The sequence below is a fragment of the Rhipicephalus microplus genome, chromosome X (assembly GCF_043290135.1).
Source record: "Rhipicephalus microplus isolate Deutch F79 chromosome X, USDA_Rmic, whole genome shotgun sequence".
In the NCBI taxonomy this organism is placed as follows: Eukaryota; Metazoa; Arthropoda; class Arachnida; order Ixodida; family Ixodidae; genus Rhipicephalus; species Rhipicephalus microplus.
The window spans coordinates 311,013,627-311,030,719 of NC_134710.1; the positions used below are offsets into that span (position 1 = coordinate 311,013,627).

The following is a 17,093-nucleotide window of genomic DNA, read 5'->3' on the forward strand; positions in this document are numbered from 1 at the left end:
GAAAACACTCGGGCGCACGTATGACGCGAGCTGCACGTCCCCTCATATTGCGCTGCATCGCGACCACTCCCTGAATTAAGGTGGACCGATGGCTGAAAGAAAAAAGGCGTTGACTGGGCTCGCACTGAGCTGTGACGATGACCCGCGATTTTTTCAGTCACTGTCTCCGTCTTCGCGTATCTTAGTTCTTTTTGTAGCCCCTGTGACCCCTTGCATCAGCCAGTACTTCGGAGCCTCCTATTACGAACCGGCGTTGATGGCTGGCTGGAATCGGACCCGTGGATGAGAGGGCTTGCCGCTAGTTGCGTGACGAATTGAAGTTCGTTACGTCAGATAGACCGCATGAGTTGCTGTGCCCAGCCGCGGTGGTCTAGTGGCTAAGGTACTCGGCTGCTGACCCGCAGGTCGCGGGATCAAATCCCGGCTGCGGCGGCTGCATTTCCGATGGAGGCGGAAATGTTGTAGGCCTGTGTGCTCAGATTTAGGTGCATGTTAAGGAACCCCAGGTGGTCGAAATTTCCGGAGCCCTTCACTACGGCGTCTGTCATAATCATATGGTGGTTTTAGGACGTTAAACCCCACATATCAATAAATCAATCGCATGAGTTGCCGTGCATCGCATGAGACTGCCGTCTTGGTTGGCGCCCATTGCATCAGGCACCTCACTGGTATTGACGCCGGTTGCATGAGCCATGTATTAATATTGATGCACTTTCATCAAACTTTCTACCAGCTTGAATAATTTTTGAAGCAATGAAGTTTAGGTCGAAATCTATGGCATAACAGCCTACATTCAAGCTTCAACACTTCTTCGTCACAGGGCGTCTACGCGGCTGGTTTAACAGATCGGCGCTGCCTGTTCTGCGCTGCCAGTGTGCTCAATTTTGGTATCGCCTGGTTCAAGGCTTCAAAGATTGCTGATCAATATATTCAACGAAATACAATTTAATAGATTAAGAAATGTGTGCCATAGGTTGTGACAGCTTACAATTTTCAAATGTGATCTATTCTGAAAATTTTGCATAAAATTGCTGCATATCCATGGAGTGAATGATGACGAGCGGAGCTAAGCATCGAAGGGTTTTATCAGAAAACCTCGAATCATCCACTGGCCGCGTACATCCGTCTGTATGTATGTATGTATGTATGTATGTATGTATGTATGTATGTATGTATGTATGTATGTATGTATGTATGTATGTATGTATGTATGTATGTATGTATGTATGTATGTATGTATGTATGTATGTATGTATGTATGTATGTATGTATGTATGTATGTATGTATGTATGTATGTGTGTATGTATGTATGTATGTATGTATGTATGTATGTATGTATGTATGTATGTATGTATGTATGTATGTATGTATGTATGTATGTATGTATGTATGTATGTATGTATGTATGCATGCATGCCCATCGATCTGTACGTCCGTCTGTCTGTCCACCTGTCCGCATGTCCCTCTGTATGTCGGTCCGTCCATCCATCTAGTGAACACTCCAAGTACCACCATCTCGCATCTTTTCATCATACATTCAGCATATACAACTACAGCCATCCAGTGGACATTCCAAAGACTAAAACGAGAGGTGTCTACTACATACAGGAGATGCACCACGCACACCTTAAGGAGCTTCGTCCTTAAAAGTCAGGTAATTGAGATGTTGTTCATTTGATTTTTTAACGTAATTAAGGCAGCGGCAGAGTAGCTAGGTGTTTCGTCCGCGAAGACGTGAGGTGCGTTATGGAGCATCTGTATAAATGTTTGTATTCTCTGAAATTGAAGTACCTTTTATTCTCGTTTAGACGAGACCGTGTGCCCAACTGCTGCTTGTTTTTATTATTATAACTATTGTACCCAGATATTTGAAGCTTGTTCGCGGGTCGTCATCGAGGCGCCATTGTACTACAATCCAGGACTAATGTTATGAATGTGCTGCCCACACGTGGTGGGTTATAAACCCCTGGGTTTCATCCGGACAGATCTGCGAGGGGCATAGTAGCAGCCACGGCATTGTTTCTGCCGGGGAGCAGCAGTTATCTGGCATGATGCGTAATGCCCCGCGTAATGTTGTATTACTACTGAGAAACCCAAGTGCAATGCTAAACCTTTCTACCGCTGTGAACACTTCGCCTTTAAGGCGTGACGGCTTATATTTCCCGTTACAGGTACACATATGTTCTTACAGCAGACATGAAATGAAAACATCGAAATATTTATTCTAGCAAGTTCTATGCGCACTTGGTGGATGTTATCGCGTCATGACACTATAGCTTCATACGGCTATAGACCTCATACGGCAATGTTGGCTCTGGTGCCAGCCTACAAGAGCCAACATTGCCGTATACGAGTGATTACAACGCCGATGTGACACGAACTAAAATGTCTACGCAATAGAAATTTCAAGGCTTACTCTGCACTAATATGGCACGTTTCGTTCCGTTAGCACTGTACGGGCCGGCTGTTGCGTACTACTTGGATACAGTGGAGATAGCCGATTGTATCAGTTTATCCATTTCTACCGTCTGCTAAATTTAAGGCCACTTGTTCGTCGCCTGTTGTCCGTTTGAGCCACACACCTGAACGGATGCACTCTTCTTTGTTCTATAATGTAGCTACAGTGTATACGAGAAGCTGCGTGAACAATCAACAACCCAGAAATAAGTACGCGCATAGTAGGAGGGATAAAACTGAAAGTTGCCGGGTGGGGAGAAAGAAGGAGACATCGCCGGAAATCAGTTGAAATGCATTCGTATGCAACGTACACGCTCGGAGCGATGTTTCAGACCATTGCCTATTTGAGACCTATTCGGGACAATATTATCGAATAGTGTAACATAGTTCCTTCATTTAGGCGAAAAAGTTATTGAAGCACGAAATGCGTATGCCACCGAGGCCCCACAAAACATTCAGATAAGTAGAATCAAGTGTCGGTGCAGTGCACAATGTATTCGACAATACCGCGTATAGTAGGAAAGTAGAAAACATGTCCTGTCATACTGCATGGCTTCTATATACCGAAAGAAATCACAGCGCCAACCCATTCGCAGGTGAGAGAGACGGATGACACCCTTTTATGACATTCTGATGGCAGGCTGTTTGACGTGTGTGCGCGTCAATTGAAGTGACGCTATCAGTGGAGCTAGATAATTAATCAAAGCTGCGCATACAAGATCACACGTGAAAGAGCGGCAGTTAAATACCTTATGAGGAGGAGATGCCTGTCGGTCATATCAGCTGCGGGTACAGAAACAAGATTGGGGAGGGTTTTAAATAATTTTTGTGCGTAAGGTAATTCGTATTCTTAACCTTGAGCTGACGTATGTCTTATTGTTTCAGTTGTCACGCGTTCACAATGGAGGAAAATGTTCATCTTTTTTGTTTGTGCAAGGAACAGGTCCCCGGGATTCGCATGTGCTCAGCGATGAATAGTATCTGGGGTTTTACGAGCCAGTACCATTGCACGATCATCAGGCACGCCAAGGGGGTGTCTACGGAATAATTTTGTCCACCAGTCATTCTCTCTAACGCGTGCCTGCAACTAAGCACGCGGAAGTGTTTCCATTTCGCCCCCATCGAAATGCGGGCGCCGTTGCCGGGAAGTGAACCCACGTCATCCACCTCAACAGCAGAAAACTGTAAGCTAATACCACAACTGGTGCGCATTGCGATGGTAACTCGCTCAAGCGTGCGTCAAAAGACTTTCTCTTCAGCATCGACTAGACATTGACATGTGTATACTTGCCTTCACTCAAGTGAGTCGCGTGTTGCTGGGGCAAGCATATAGCGAAAACTCGGCAGATCCTACGTACCACGAAAATCAATGTCATGCGAAGCATGTAGAGGGAAGAGCAATGTGGTGTAACTTTTTTGTTGAGCAATACGTTAGGAAATTATGCTATACATATGTACAAACGTTATACACACAGACGTGTATATCCTCCTGAGTTCCAGCTATGGGGATTTGTCCAAAATATTGGACATGAGATACCCCATCACTACAAAGATCTCAGCATGTTTTCTTCCTCAAAAACCACTTGTCCAATATTTTGGACATCTACTGGCGCCCTCCATGAAGTTTTGTCAAAATTGCGCCAGGAGATCGCGAAACAAAGAAGAAAACATGGTGGCGTTCAACAGGGCAACTTCTAGAAGTTAAACGGCGAAAGTTAAGGTCCACTTTTCTGTTGGTTTTTTATTATTTGTTACATTTTGAATAATAGCTTGCAGTTATTCCGGAATTTGTCACAATTTTCTTCAGTAGCCTTGCTTTGTGTTGCTTCAGGCCCACTACTTAACGCTTTAATTAAGTTTCAGCGTCCAATTAGTTGGACATCACGCCATACCAAAAGCACAGGCATAACGGAAATAATAAGCTTCACTTTTTATCTTCGTCACCTACACACCCAGTTGTGAAATTTTCAGGAAATTCCGTGGACCAAAATCCAACCTGAAAGCCAGGAGGATATGGAGCAGTCACACATTTTTTAAATAACCAAGTGTTTACATTTGGTTAACGAACGTCAAGAGCCCCATGGATATTTTCTACACTAGAAGCGATTAGCTCAAATGTAGCGCTTGTGCTTGCGAGGATGGTAACCCTGGATTGCGCTTAACTACTATTCAGGCTAATTTGGTCTGTATCATTGGAGTACATATGTAATGTTTATACACTTAGATGGCAGCACTGCAACCACAACTGACGTTTCAACAACATCACCTCATCATAGGGTCTTTTTCTAAAACAATTTCGATATCTGGCGTTTCTCTGTGGTAGAATACTTGATTAGTACGCAGTATTCTTGGGTTCGATTTGTGCTGAAACAATAGCATATATTCTTTGCGTTCATGGGTTAAACGTCGCTGATGTCAGTTTTTCTTAACGCTTTCCCATTTAAATTAACAATAGCTGTTCTCACCGCAAATTGCTGCATACAAACTGTCAAATAACTGTTCCACATACTTGTATACGGTGACCCGTGGTATACGGGTATATGCCACGTGTGTCTGGAGGAAAGAGTTTGACGCCATGCGCGACGGGACTTTCCCAATAATTATGGCATGACCAGATAGTCATGCTCGTAAAACCCTCTTACCCTTCCATAATATTTTGGATCCCCCACAAGCTGATAAGGAGATGTCAAGAGCACCCAGAAGTAGGCAGCTAGATAGATATATAGAAATGTTCAAAGTATCGGCAGTAAACAAGGGAATGTTTCGCATTTAAAAAGCGCACGTACCTTTCGCACGAGACACCTGTGCTCAGTCTGGCTACACGTAGCGAGGGTTCTGTCAAATCCGGCGTGTCCTTCTGTCGCTTTTTCACTCACAGGTGCAAGGCGAAACATCTGCTTCACCGTGCGGATATGAATGTAATAAAAGAAAAAAAAAAACACTGGCAAGTGATGAACACCTATGCGAGCAGCTCCGTGGTGTGGCAAAAATCGCAGTACAGCACATGTGACGTCACTTTAAGGGGTCAACCCAACCTACCTACCTGAATGACCATCGTTTAGTAAAGATAAAAAGTTTGCTGGAGAATGCTCATGTAAGAGTTGTTTAAGGAAAGGGTGCGACAAAAACGTGCACAAAATAAGATCGAATGCAGTCAATCCAAAGGCGAGTGCACAGTGTTTAAGTGATAGTTCGTCTCAAACGTCACACTGCCGTTAGTAACGGCAAGTGGGAGGGGTTCGCAGCCGCAAATGACAATTATTGAGACTTCCGCGTACAGAAAGAGTGGACGCCACGTGCTCGGCACGCTCATGTAGTTTTTAACGAATTGCGTTTATACGGAGCGAGACGCGCACAAAAACGTCGGCAGAGTCCGCATATCTTAGGAATGCATGGTACGCCAAGCATGTGGATGAAACATAACGGTGTTGTAATTTATTTATTTGTTAAGCGAAACGTTACGAAGTGGCGCTACTATTATGTACAAATGCACGCACAGACATACGCTAAAGAGCCGCACATGATTCATATACCCAGTTGTTTACAGTTGCATTAAGCGCCCCGCCGCGGTGGTCTAGTGGCTAAGGTACTCGGCTGCTGACCCGGAGGTCGCGGGTTCGAATCCCGGCTGCGGCGGCTGCATTTCCGATGGAGGTGGAAATGTTGTAGGCCCGTATGCTCAGATTTGGGTGCACGTTAAAGAACCCCAGGTGGTCGAAATTTCCGGAGCCCTCCACTACGGCGTCTCTCATAATCATATAGTGGTTTTGGGACGTTAAACCCCACATATCAATCAATCAAATCAACATTTGCATTAAGCGCTGGAACTCGCGAGGATGGCAGCCCTGGACACCACTACATGAATCAAGTTCAGCGGTTGGTGCTGAACTACAAATGACATTACCGCGCCGTGACGGCTGGGTCATAGAAGTACGTATGTAGTGTTTATAAAGTTGGATCACTAGTACTACAGCCATAATGAACGTTTCACGGACACAATTGACATTTCACAAACATTGGTGACTGCGCTGCTCGACGCTCAGCTAAAGTTTGTAATTTGTTTCACTACAGAATACAAATTGCTGTTGAAACCAGAGCTGCATATCAACCGGAAGTAGCGATCCTCAACACGGTTAATCACCAGGGCCAGAGAGAGCACTGAAGGAGCTTTCTAGAACTGGCCGCCACCAGGAGATGTGTGGCCTCTCGTCAGCACTCGGAAATCACTCGGCATCTTGTAGTACAACCTCGCTATAAAATCAGGCTACTGGCCACCTGTTCTTTCACATGGCAGTGGGGACTATGCTGCTCGACGCTAAACAAAATTGCGCTACTTGTTTCACTACAGATTGCCGTTCGAGCCAAACTGCATATCGAGGGAAGAAGCGATCCTCAACCCGTGAAATCGCCGTGGTCAGCGAAAGCACTGAAGCATTTTTCTAGAACTGGCTGCCACCAGTTCTAGAAAACCAGTTTTCACCTGACAGGCATGTGTAAACATTGCATTTCTCACAACGCGTCCGAGTGCGAGAAATGCATACTGGAAGCCTGAAGCATTGAGCAGACGACAAGCAGTCACCTGATGACCAATGGTCGTACGACTCCAAACGTTTGTCCAGGCCAGGCATCTTCGCACCCACAGGGGATCTCTCGAGAGAATGATTTGGTTGCGCGTTTTCATTTTTTTAGCTCTAATGCGTTTGGTTGACGCACAAAGTGCCTAAGCGACAGCAAGACGAAAGTCCAGGAGGCTCAATCTGTTGCGTCTGAGCACCGTATCTTTTTTGACAGGCATCCCGGTATTATAATCAGAAGTTGGATTGCCAGTTCCGAAAAGTGCAAGCTGACCTTCAAGGTCAACTGTTAAGTTTTGACTGCCACTCTCTAATATTCAACTAGCTGCTGACAGGTGTCAAGACCACGCATGCTCACATTGTTAGCGTGAAAGTTAGCGCCGTGTATGTGTTCTGTGTCTTCTTCTCGGTCCCGTCCTGGATGCGTTATACCTCGAACAACCAAAGATGGTGTTCTTCAAGCCAAGGGCTAGTGGCACCGTGACTTAGGTGGTTAAAGCGTCTCTGTTGTAAGCAGGAGATCGTGAGTTCGAGTGTCGCCAGTGTCTCGTGCATTTTTTTTTCGCGTGCGAGCTTTCTTTTTTTTGGTCATGATCTCAATTTAGACTAGTGTGTTTCATAATAAGAATAATATTACGCCTTGGTTTTACGATAAATTGAATTATTTTTCTCATCATTTTTCAACAAAACTTGGCGCCTCATATAACAACGACTATGCGAAGAACAAAAGAGTCTATCCCTATTTCCACAATGGTAGTCTTTTTTGGAGAGGGAAATGTAAAACTTGGGTCAACAAGTCATCATCTGGATGACAAAATTCTCCCTTATTAAATGCCGGCAGCAGGACATTCTAAAAACAGCGCTGTAGCAAACCTGACGGGAGATAACAGAGGAGCTCTCAGTAGACAAACACTAAATATAGAGATATTTTGAAATGGAGGTATTGAGACTTGTCAGTGGAAGTCTTCATAAACACCCGCCTTAACTCGCTGAATTGCCAAGGTGATGGGTGTCAGGAGATGGTGCAAGAGGGAACAGCTGCCCTTCTAAATATTTTGGGTGTTTCGTGCATTGCCTTAGGAGATACCTTAGGGCTGATTTATTAAACGCTGTAAATAAGTCGGAAAAATACTTTTTTTTGTGACGTAGAGAAACATAATGGGAAACGCGTTTATAGACCGGCTTCTTCTTTCCCTTTTGTGTGGTTACATGTAATTTACGAACTTTGTACATCTCGTGGAAACAAAAGAAGTGACCACCATTGTTTCACTTTCCTTTCGCATTTGTTTCCAACCTTTTGGGCTTGTGATGTGTCTTACGATGTCTGGACATGTAAGACGCCTTTATGTCATGGCATAGAATATAATTCAAGAGGTCGCTCATTCGCTTTTCCGGAACAGCCAGAGGGTTTCTGATGCGAAAGAGTTGATGCCGTAGGTATTCTCCCTACCTGCACCCCGCTGCATGCACACTACCATGCTTCGCATCCACACATGGCTGCCTTTAGCGGAAGATGGTGTATAAATTGTATAATAATAATAATAATAATAATAATAATAATAATAATAATAATAATAATAATAATAATAATAATAATAATAATAATAATAATAATAATAATAATAATAATAATAATAATAATAATAATAATAATAATAATAATAATAATATAATAATAGTGTTACAATAATCACACTCGTCACCACAGCAGGGGCAGGGAAATATTTTGTCACGGGCGCCGTCTGATCTAGTTACGCCACTGCTTGTTCAGAATGGAACATATTTAGTTAAAAATGCCATGTAACATATAAAGTATGCAGGTCCCTCGAAAGCTTATGTGCGATCAAATATTTGCATACTAAAATAGGTTTTGCAGTTTGATTTATCATTATTTGTCTAAACTATGCAAAGAATATAATATATTTGTATGCACTCAAAAACAAAATATCGCATTATATCCACCGATTGAATAATGACGAATGAGCCGAAGCGTATATCCGTCCATTCATCCATTATTCTGACCTCCGTCCATGCGACAGGCCTTCCATCTATCCGTAAGTCTGTTCGTGCGTCCGTCTGTTCATACATCTTTGAAACCATCAGTTTGTTTGTACGCCAAGGCGTTTATCAATCCGGGCTATGATTCGACGGCCCATGCTTTGGTGCTTCTCTCTGCCCTGTCTGTCCGTAAAAATTTCCGTCCGTCCTTCCGTGCATCCGCACGTGGTTTAAATCCATCTGTCCGTCCAGCTGTCCTACGTGTGTCTGCGTTGCTTTCCGTCCGTCTGTTCCTGCCTCCGTACATCTATCCAAGCGTACGTCCGTGAGTCCAGACGAACAGATGCATAAACATAGGCACGAACGATGGACAGACGGACATATACCCGAACAAACAATTTGAAGCACTGAAGAAGGGACGGACAGACGAAGACGGACGGATGCGTGGACGAATGAATGGACAGGCGAATGGATGTATGGATACAAGGATGGACACATGGACGCTTGACTCCACTCATCATGCTCACTCTGTGGTTATGCTGTGAAAACCACTAATGCTATCTAGTTGTATTGTTCCCAAGGAGATATACATACAACGCCATCTGTTCAGCAAGTAATAAACTAGAGGTGGCTACTGACTTATGGAGGAGGGAACGACACACGACCTAAGAAACATCACACCTAAAATGTTGCCCCCCTCGCCAAAACAATACGTTTGTCGCTACACTGCTAAGTTCTGAGTCCTGGATTCCATCCTTGTGGCGGCAGTCATATTTAAATGCCGGCAATACGAAAAGAAAACTCATTGCATATTTACGGAGTGAGTGGTGATGAGTGAAGTGAAGTGTCCACCCGTTTGTCTGTGCACCCAGTCATCCGTCCATCTGTGGGTCAGTGCAACTGTCCGTTCACGCATCCATCCACCCTTCCGTCCTTAAACTTGTCTGTCTGTCCATCCATCTGTCTGGATCGCTCTGTCTGTCTGTCGATCCGTCCATCTCTCAGTCTATCTTTGTGTCTGTCCATTTGTCCATCCGTTGGTGGATTTCTCTTTCTGCCAGTCAGTCCATCCGTGCGTGTGTAGGTCTGCCTATTTCCGACCTTTAGTTCGTGTGTACTCCTGTGTATCTGTCCCTCCATGGGTCCGTCCTTTCTGTCCGTCCATACACCCGTACCTCCGCCTGTCTAAATGTCTGTCTGTCTGTCTGTCTGTCGCGACTATGTGTCCACACTCTCTGTCGGTCCGTATGGCTCTCCAGCTGTCCGTACGTCTGTTTTTTTCTGTATGTCTGTCCGTCCGTCTATTTACCCCTCCATATAGTGAACATTCCAAGTATCAGTATCTTGGATGTTTTCTGTATATATTCATCATACAAAAATACCGAAATTTTACGAACATTCAAATAACTGAACGAGAGGTGGCTACCTGCTACATACTTCAAAGACCAATGACCCACGGACTAGGAGCTTCCCCCCAAAAATTATTTTATAAGAGACCGAAATTCTTGAGTTGAATGCCTGGTAGTGATACTCGTACGCCGTTGTTCGAACATTTGCTAAATGACAAGAGCCAGTAATTTCGAATAGGACATGTCATTTCCTGGCGTTTCTGTGAACATTCCGGAAGGCGTCGAAAAAGTAGTTAAGACAAAGATGGTGTTCTTCAAGCCAAATACCAGCGGCACCGTGGCTTAGGTGGTTAAAGCGCCTGTCTTGTAAACATGTGATCACGAGTTCGAGTCTCGCCGGTACCTCGTCTACTTTTTTTTCGCGTGTGGATTTTCTGTTTCTGGTAATGGTCTCACTTTGGAATAATCTGTTTCTTGATGAAGAATAATAGTAAGCCTAAGTTTTACGATCATTCCGATTATTTTTCTATACTTTTTTCAACAATGCTATCGCCTAATATAACAACGACTACTTACATGCGAAGAACAAAGAAGTCTATCCATATTCCTACAATAGTCGTCTTTTTTGAGAGGGCAATGTAAAACAGGGGTCAACTTTTGTCATCATCTGGACGTCAAAATTCTCTTTTATTAACAGCCGGCAACTGGACATTCTGAAAAACAGCGCTGCAGCGAACCTGGTGGGAGATGACAAAGGAGCTCCCAGTGGACAAACGCTAAATATAGAGATATCTTTAAATGGAGGTATTGAGACTGGTCAGTGGAAGTCTACATAACACCACGCCATAACTCGCTGCGAATTGCTAAGGTTATGGGTTTAAGAAGATGGTGCAAGAGGGAACCACTGCCCTTCAAAATATATTGAGTGTTTCGTGCATTGCCTTAGGATATACCTTAGGGCAGATTTATTAAACGCCATAAATAAGTCGCAAAATACTTTTCTTTGTGATGTAGAAAAAAAATAATGAGAAACGCGTTTATAAGCCAGCTTCGTCTTTCTCTTTTGTGTGGTTAAAAGTAATTTACGAACTTTATACATCTTGTGGAAACAAAAGAAGTCATCACCATTGTTTCACTTCTTTTTCACAATTCTTGCCAAAAATTTAGGCTTCTGGTGTGTCTTTCGATGTCTGGACATGTAAGACACCTTCATGTGACGGTAGTGGAATACCAGTCAAGAGGTCACTCATTCGCTTTTCCGGAACAGCCAGACGGTTTCTGATGCTAAAGAGCTGATGCCATAGTTATTATCCCTGCCTTCATCCCGCTGCATGCACACTACCATGCTTCGCATCCCCACATGGCTGTCTTTAGCAGAAGAAGGTGTAAAACTTTAGAACATGAATAATAATAATAATAATAATAATAATAATAATAATAATAATAACAATAATAATACTAATATAGTAATAATAATATTAATATTAATAATAATATAATTTAGTAGGGTTACAATATTCACTCTCGTCACCACATGAGGGGCAGGGAAATATTTTGCATGGGCGCCGTCCGTTCTAGTTACGACTGGTTGATCAGAATTGAACATACTTGGTAAAAAATGCCATGTAACATTTAAAGTATGGAGGTCCCTCTAAAGCTTATGTGCGATCAAAATTTTGCATTTTAATATGGGTTTTGTAGTTTGATTTATCCCTATTTGTGTAAACTATGCAAAGCATATAATATATTTGTATGAGCTCAAAAGCAAAATATCGCAATATATCCACCTATAGAATGATGATGAATGAGCCGAAGCGTCTATCTGTTTATCCGTCCAATATTCTGTCCTTCCGTCCATGCGACCGTCCTCCATTCATCCGTAAGTCTGTTCGTGAGTCCGTCTGTTCATGCATGCTTCAAACCATCAGTGTGTTCGTACGCTAACGCGTCCATCTGTCTATGCTTTCATTCGTCTGTCCATGCTTCGTTGTCCTCTCTGCCTTGTCGGTCCGCACATGATTCCGTCCGTCCTTCCATGCATCCGCACGTGCTTTTATCCATCTGTCCGTCCAGCCGTCCTACGTGCATCTGCATTTTATTGCGTCCGTCTGTTCCTGTCTCCGTACGTGTGTCCGTGCATATGTCCATGAGTCCGGACGAACAGATGTGTGAACAGAGGCATGATCGAATGTACAGACGGACTGACAACCGAACAAACAATTTGAAGCACGGAAGCAGGGACGGACAGACGAGGACGGACGGATGCGTGGACGGATGATTGGACAGGCGAATAGATGTATGGATACAAGGATGGACACATGAATGCTTGACTCTACACATCATGCTCACTTTGTGGTTAGGCTGTGAAAACCACTAATGCTATCTAGTTGTATTGTTCCCAAGTTCATATACATACAACGCCATCTATTCAGCAAGTAATAAACTAGAGGTGGCTACTGACTTATGGAGGAGGGAATGACCCACGACCTAAGAAAGTTCACCCCTAAAATGTTGCCCCCCTCGTCAACTCAATACCTTGGTCGCTACACTGCTAAGTTCTGATTCCTGGATTCCATCCTTGTGGCGGCAGTCATATTTAAATTCTGGCAATACGAAAAGAAAACTCATCACATATCTATGGAGTGAGTGGTGATGAGTGAAGTGAAACGTCCATCCGTTTGTAGGTGCACCCAGCCATCCGTGCATCTGTGGGTCTGTGCAACTGTCCGTGTGTGCATCCATCCGCCCGTCCATCCATGAATTCGTCTGTCTGTCCATCCGTCTGTCTGGATTGCTCTGTCTGTCGGTCAATCCATCCGTCTCTCTGTCTGCCTGTGTGTCTGTCCGTATGTCCATCCGTTCGTGCATCTCTCTTTCTGCCAGTGAGTCCATCCGCGCGTGTGTAGGTCTGCCTATTTGTCCGACTACTCGTTCGTATGTACACCTGTGTATCTGTCCATCCATGCGTCCGTCCTTTCTGTCCGTCCGTACGCCCGTACCTCCGCTTGTCTGAATGTCTGTCTGACTGTCTGTCGCGACCATGTGTCCACACTGTCTGTCGGTCCGTACGGCAGTCCAGCTGTCGGTACGTCTGTCTTTTGTCTGTATGTCTGTCCGTCCGTCCGTTCATTTACACCTCCATCTAGTGAACACTCCAAGTACCAGCATCTCGGAACTTTTCATGATATATACATCATATACAAGTAGCAAAAGCTAGCGGACATTCCAATAACTGAACGTGAGGTGGCTACCCACTACATACTTGGAGGACGCATGACCTACGGACTAGGACCGTCACCCCTAAAACTATTATGTAAGTGACCCAAACCCTTGAATTTATTGCCTGGTAGTGATACTCGCATGCCAGTGTTCGTGCGTTTGGAAAACGACAAGAGCTTGTTATTTCGAATAGGATATGTCATTTACTAGCGTTTCTTTGAACATTACGGTAGGCTGCGAAAAAGTAGTTAGGCCAAAGATGGTGTTCTTCAAGCCAAACGCCAGCGGCGCCGTGGCTAAGGTGGTTAAAGCGCCTTTCTTGTAAACAGGAGATCGCGAGTTCGAGTCTCACCGGTGCTTCGTGTACTTTTTTTTTCGCGTGTGGATGTTCTCTTTCTGGTCATGGTCTCACTTTGGACTGATGTGTTTCTTGATGAAGAACACGGAGGAAGGAAAGGTAAGGAGAGGCCCTGACGTCACTCGTTGTGAAGCCGCGATGAAGCCGGAAGTCGGCCATATTGACTAGGCAAATTCTCCTCTCTTGTTTACATATGAATGCGAAGCAGAAGGCGCGACTCCCTCTCTGGCTCGGAAAGCACGTGGGCTGCGCTGCGCGTGTGTCGTGACGATCTGAAACTAATGGAACTGGGCTCATCACTCTGAGCCAGCGGGACACCTTCACCGAAATCACTTCGTCCGAGTAAAAACAGGGAGTAACAGCTCGCCTACAACGAAGCAAATACGAGAGAACGCGCGCTAGATGCACTGACAACGGTGAGTGCTTTCACGTCATTAATTCAGCAACTGTACAGACAACACGATCGGTCGTGCGCCTTCTAAGGTTGCATTCCGCCACGCGGCCGACGCAGCGTTCTGCCACTGTGTCCGTGTTCCGCGTGAAATTCACCGGCGTCAGCATTCTGCGACCGTGGGGACTTTGAGCATGGTGCTAGTGACATATGAACGTGGTTGCTGTTACGTTGAGATTACATGCAATGCTGGTGGAGAGTGTACCAAGCAGAACAGAAAAGGTGTTTTACTACGCACATGCAAGTTGTTACTGTACACACACAACACGAAACTACGTATGTGCACATGGTCCTCACGGTGTCTTTCTGGGCTCAACAGCGCCGTCCGTTGTCACAAGGAGGAGCACTGCTCAACCGTCACTGATATCTGGGCGTATGGATAAGCAATGGGACCGAGTATCTGAGGGAACACGAAATATACGTGACGACTAAAGGTAACAGGAATGCAGCAGTCATGAAAAATAGGGCACTGTGGAATTACAATAGGTATGATGTTGTGAGAGGAATATGGAAAGGGGTCATGGTTCCTGGGCTGACGTTCAGCAATGCGGTCTTGTGCATGAGATTAGAAGTTCAAGCAAGATTAGAAATCAAGCAACGTGGAATAGGTAGGCTTGCTTTAGGAGCTCACGGGAATACACCAAATCAGGGAGTACAAGGTGATATGGGATGGACATCATTTGAGGGCAGGGAAGCTAGCAGCAAGATAAAATTTGAGAAGCGATTGAGAGAAATGGGGGAAGAGCGTTGGGCTAGGAAGGTTTTCAGCTACTTGTACATGAAGAATGTCGATACAAAATGGAGGAAGCGAACCAGGAAGTTGACTGGTAAATACTTAGAAAACAGCAGGTGGCCAAACCAAAAAGAACTATCGGTTAAGAAACAAGTGAAGGAAACGGAGACTGACATGTGGAGAATAGGCATGATTAAGAAGTCCGCACTAGAGATCTATCGAACTTTTAAGCAGGAAATTGCCAAGGAAAGGATCTACAATAATACTCGGGGTAGTTCTCTACTGTTTGAGGCCAGGACGGGAGTACTGCGAACCAAGACATATCGGGCCAAATACGAAGGGGTCGACACAGTATGCAGTGCGTGTGGAGAGGAAGAAGAAACTGCCGAACACTTGATACTGTTCTGTAAAGGGCTTCACCCTATAGTTCAGGATGATGGCGCAGAGTTTTTCAAAGCACTGGGATTTAGGGACAGCGAGGGCAAATTAGACTTTAAGCGGGTAGACTTAACTAGAAGGAGGTGATCTGATTGGTGGCTAAAATCAAGGCACGAGTGAAAATTAAACCCTTCACTGTGAAGTATGAATCCTCAACTTCATTATTTAAAGGAAAAAAAAGATAAATGTAATGGTTAGTTCACTAAGTATTATGGCTAGGTGGCGTTAGCCGCCGCCCGATCTAAAGGGTACAGCCACATCCATCCATCCATCCATCCACTGACCTGCAAGGCGTTCATCGTCATTCAGCTTCGTCATTGTGCCCAACGCAATTTCGCTGAACACTAACTGCTTCATCCGCGTCATCCGCCGCACGACACATGAATATGCACTTGTTCTACGCACTGTTGAAACTCCGTGATGGACAAAGGGATTTGTAAACGTTGCTAAGAGTAATGTAACAGCCAGGAGAACACTGCGTAACCAATAACGCGGCGCAGAGCACAGATATTGTCCGCCACGGCTCAGCACGAGACCTGGGGAGCCACACATTCCGCCGCCAGCCGCGGCTGCTGACTGCTAGACCAGCTCCACTGCACAACACGTAACCATAGCAACGCCGCCATTGTGGCTAGTGAATATAGCCGCCATGATGTCATTTTCGCCACATTTTTTACACCCTGCGCCGGCTGGGCATGCCCTCTCCTTACCTTTCCTTCCTCCGTGATGAAGAATAACAGTACGCCTAGGTTTTATGATCTAGTCGATTATTTTTCAATACTTTTTTCAACAAAAACTGGCGCCTCATATAATAACTACTTACATGTGAAGAACAAAAGAGTCTATCCATATTCCCACAATAGTAGTCTTTTTTGAAAAGGGCAATGTAAAACTGGGGTCAATATTTGTCATCAAATGGACGTAAAATTCTCCTTTATGGACAGCCGGCAGCAGGATATTCTGAAAAACAGCGCTGCAGCAAACCGAACGGGAGATGACAAAGGAGCTCTCAGTGGACAAACGCTAAATATAGAGATATTTTTAATTGAGGTATTGAGACTGGTCAGTGTAAGTCTGCATAACACCACGCCATAACTTGCTGCAAATTGCTAAGGTCATGGGTTTAAGAAGATGGTGCAAGAGGGAACGGCTGCCTTTCCCCTAAATATTTTGGGTGCTTCGTGCATTGCTTTAAGATATACCTTAGGGCAGATTCAATAAAGGCCATAAATAAGTTGCAAAATACTTTTCTTTGTGATGTAGACAAAAATCATGAGAAACGCGTTTATAAGCCGGCTTCGTCTTTCTCTTTTGTGTGGTTAAATGTAATATACAAACTTTATACATCTTGTGGAAACAAAAGTGACCACCACTGTTTCACTTCTTTTTCACAATTCTTTCCAACATTTTGGGCTTCTGGTGCATCTTTTGATGTCTGGACATGTAAGACAACTTTATGTCACGGTAGTGGAATACCAGTCAAGAGGTCGCTCATTCGCTTTTCCGGAACAGCCA

At 44.5% G+C, this 17,093-nt stretch overlaps 1 protein-coding gene and 2 non-coding genes across 3 annotated transcripts in view; 2 read left to right on the plus strand and 1 right to left on the minus strand.

The window, feature by feature from the left end:
* Positions 1-8,532, minus strand: part of LOC119161315 (high-affinity choline transporter 1) — a 137,337-nt gene extending 128,805 nt beyond the window's left edge. The window contains exon 1 of the mRNA XM_037413721.2: positions 5,245-8,532. The gene's annotated coding sequence lies outside the window, so the exon portion shown is untranslated. The remainder of the gene's footprint in view (positions 1-5,244) is intronic.
* TRNAS-GCU (transfer RNA serine (anticodon GCU)) lies at positions 6,022-6,094 on the plus strand. The gene has a single exon. It is a non-coding gene; the product is annotated as a tRNA-Ser (tRNA).
* Positions 8,533-10,710: 2,178 nt separating the features above from the next.
* TRNAT-UGU (transfer RNA threonine (anticodon UGU)) lies at positions 10,711-10,784 on the plus strand. The gene has a single exon. It is a non-coding gene; the product is annotated as a tRNA-Thr (tRNA).
* Positions 10,785-17,093: the final 6,309 nt, after the last annotated feature.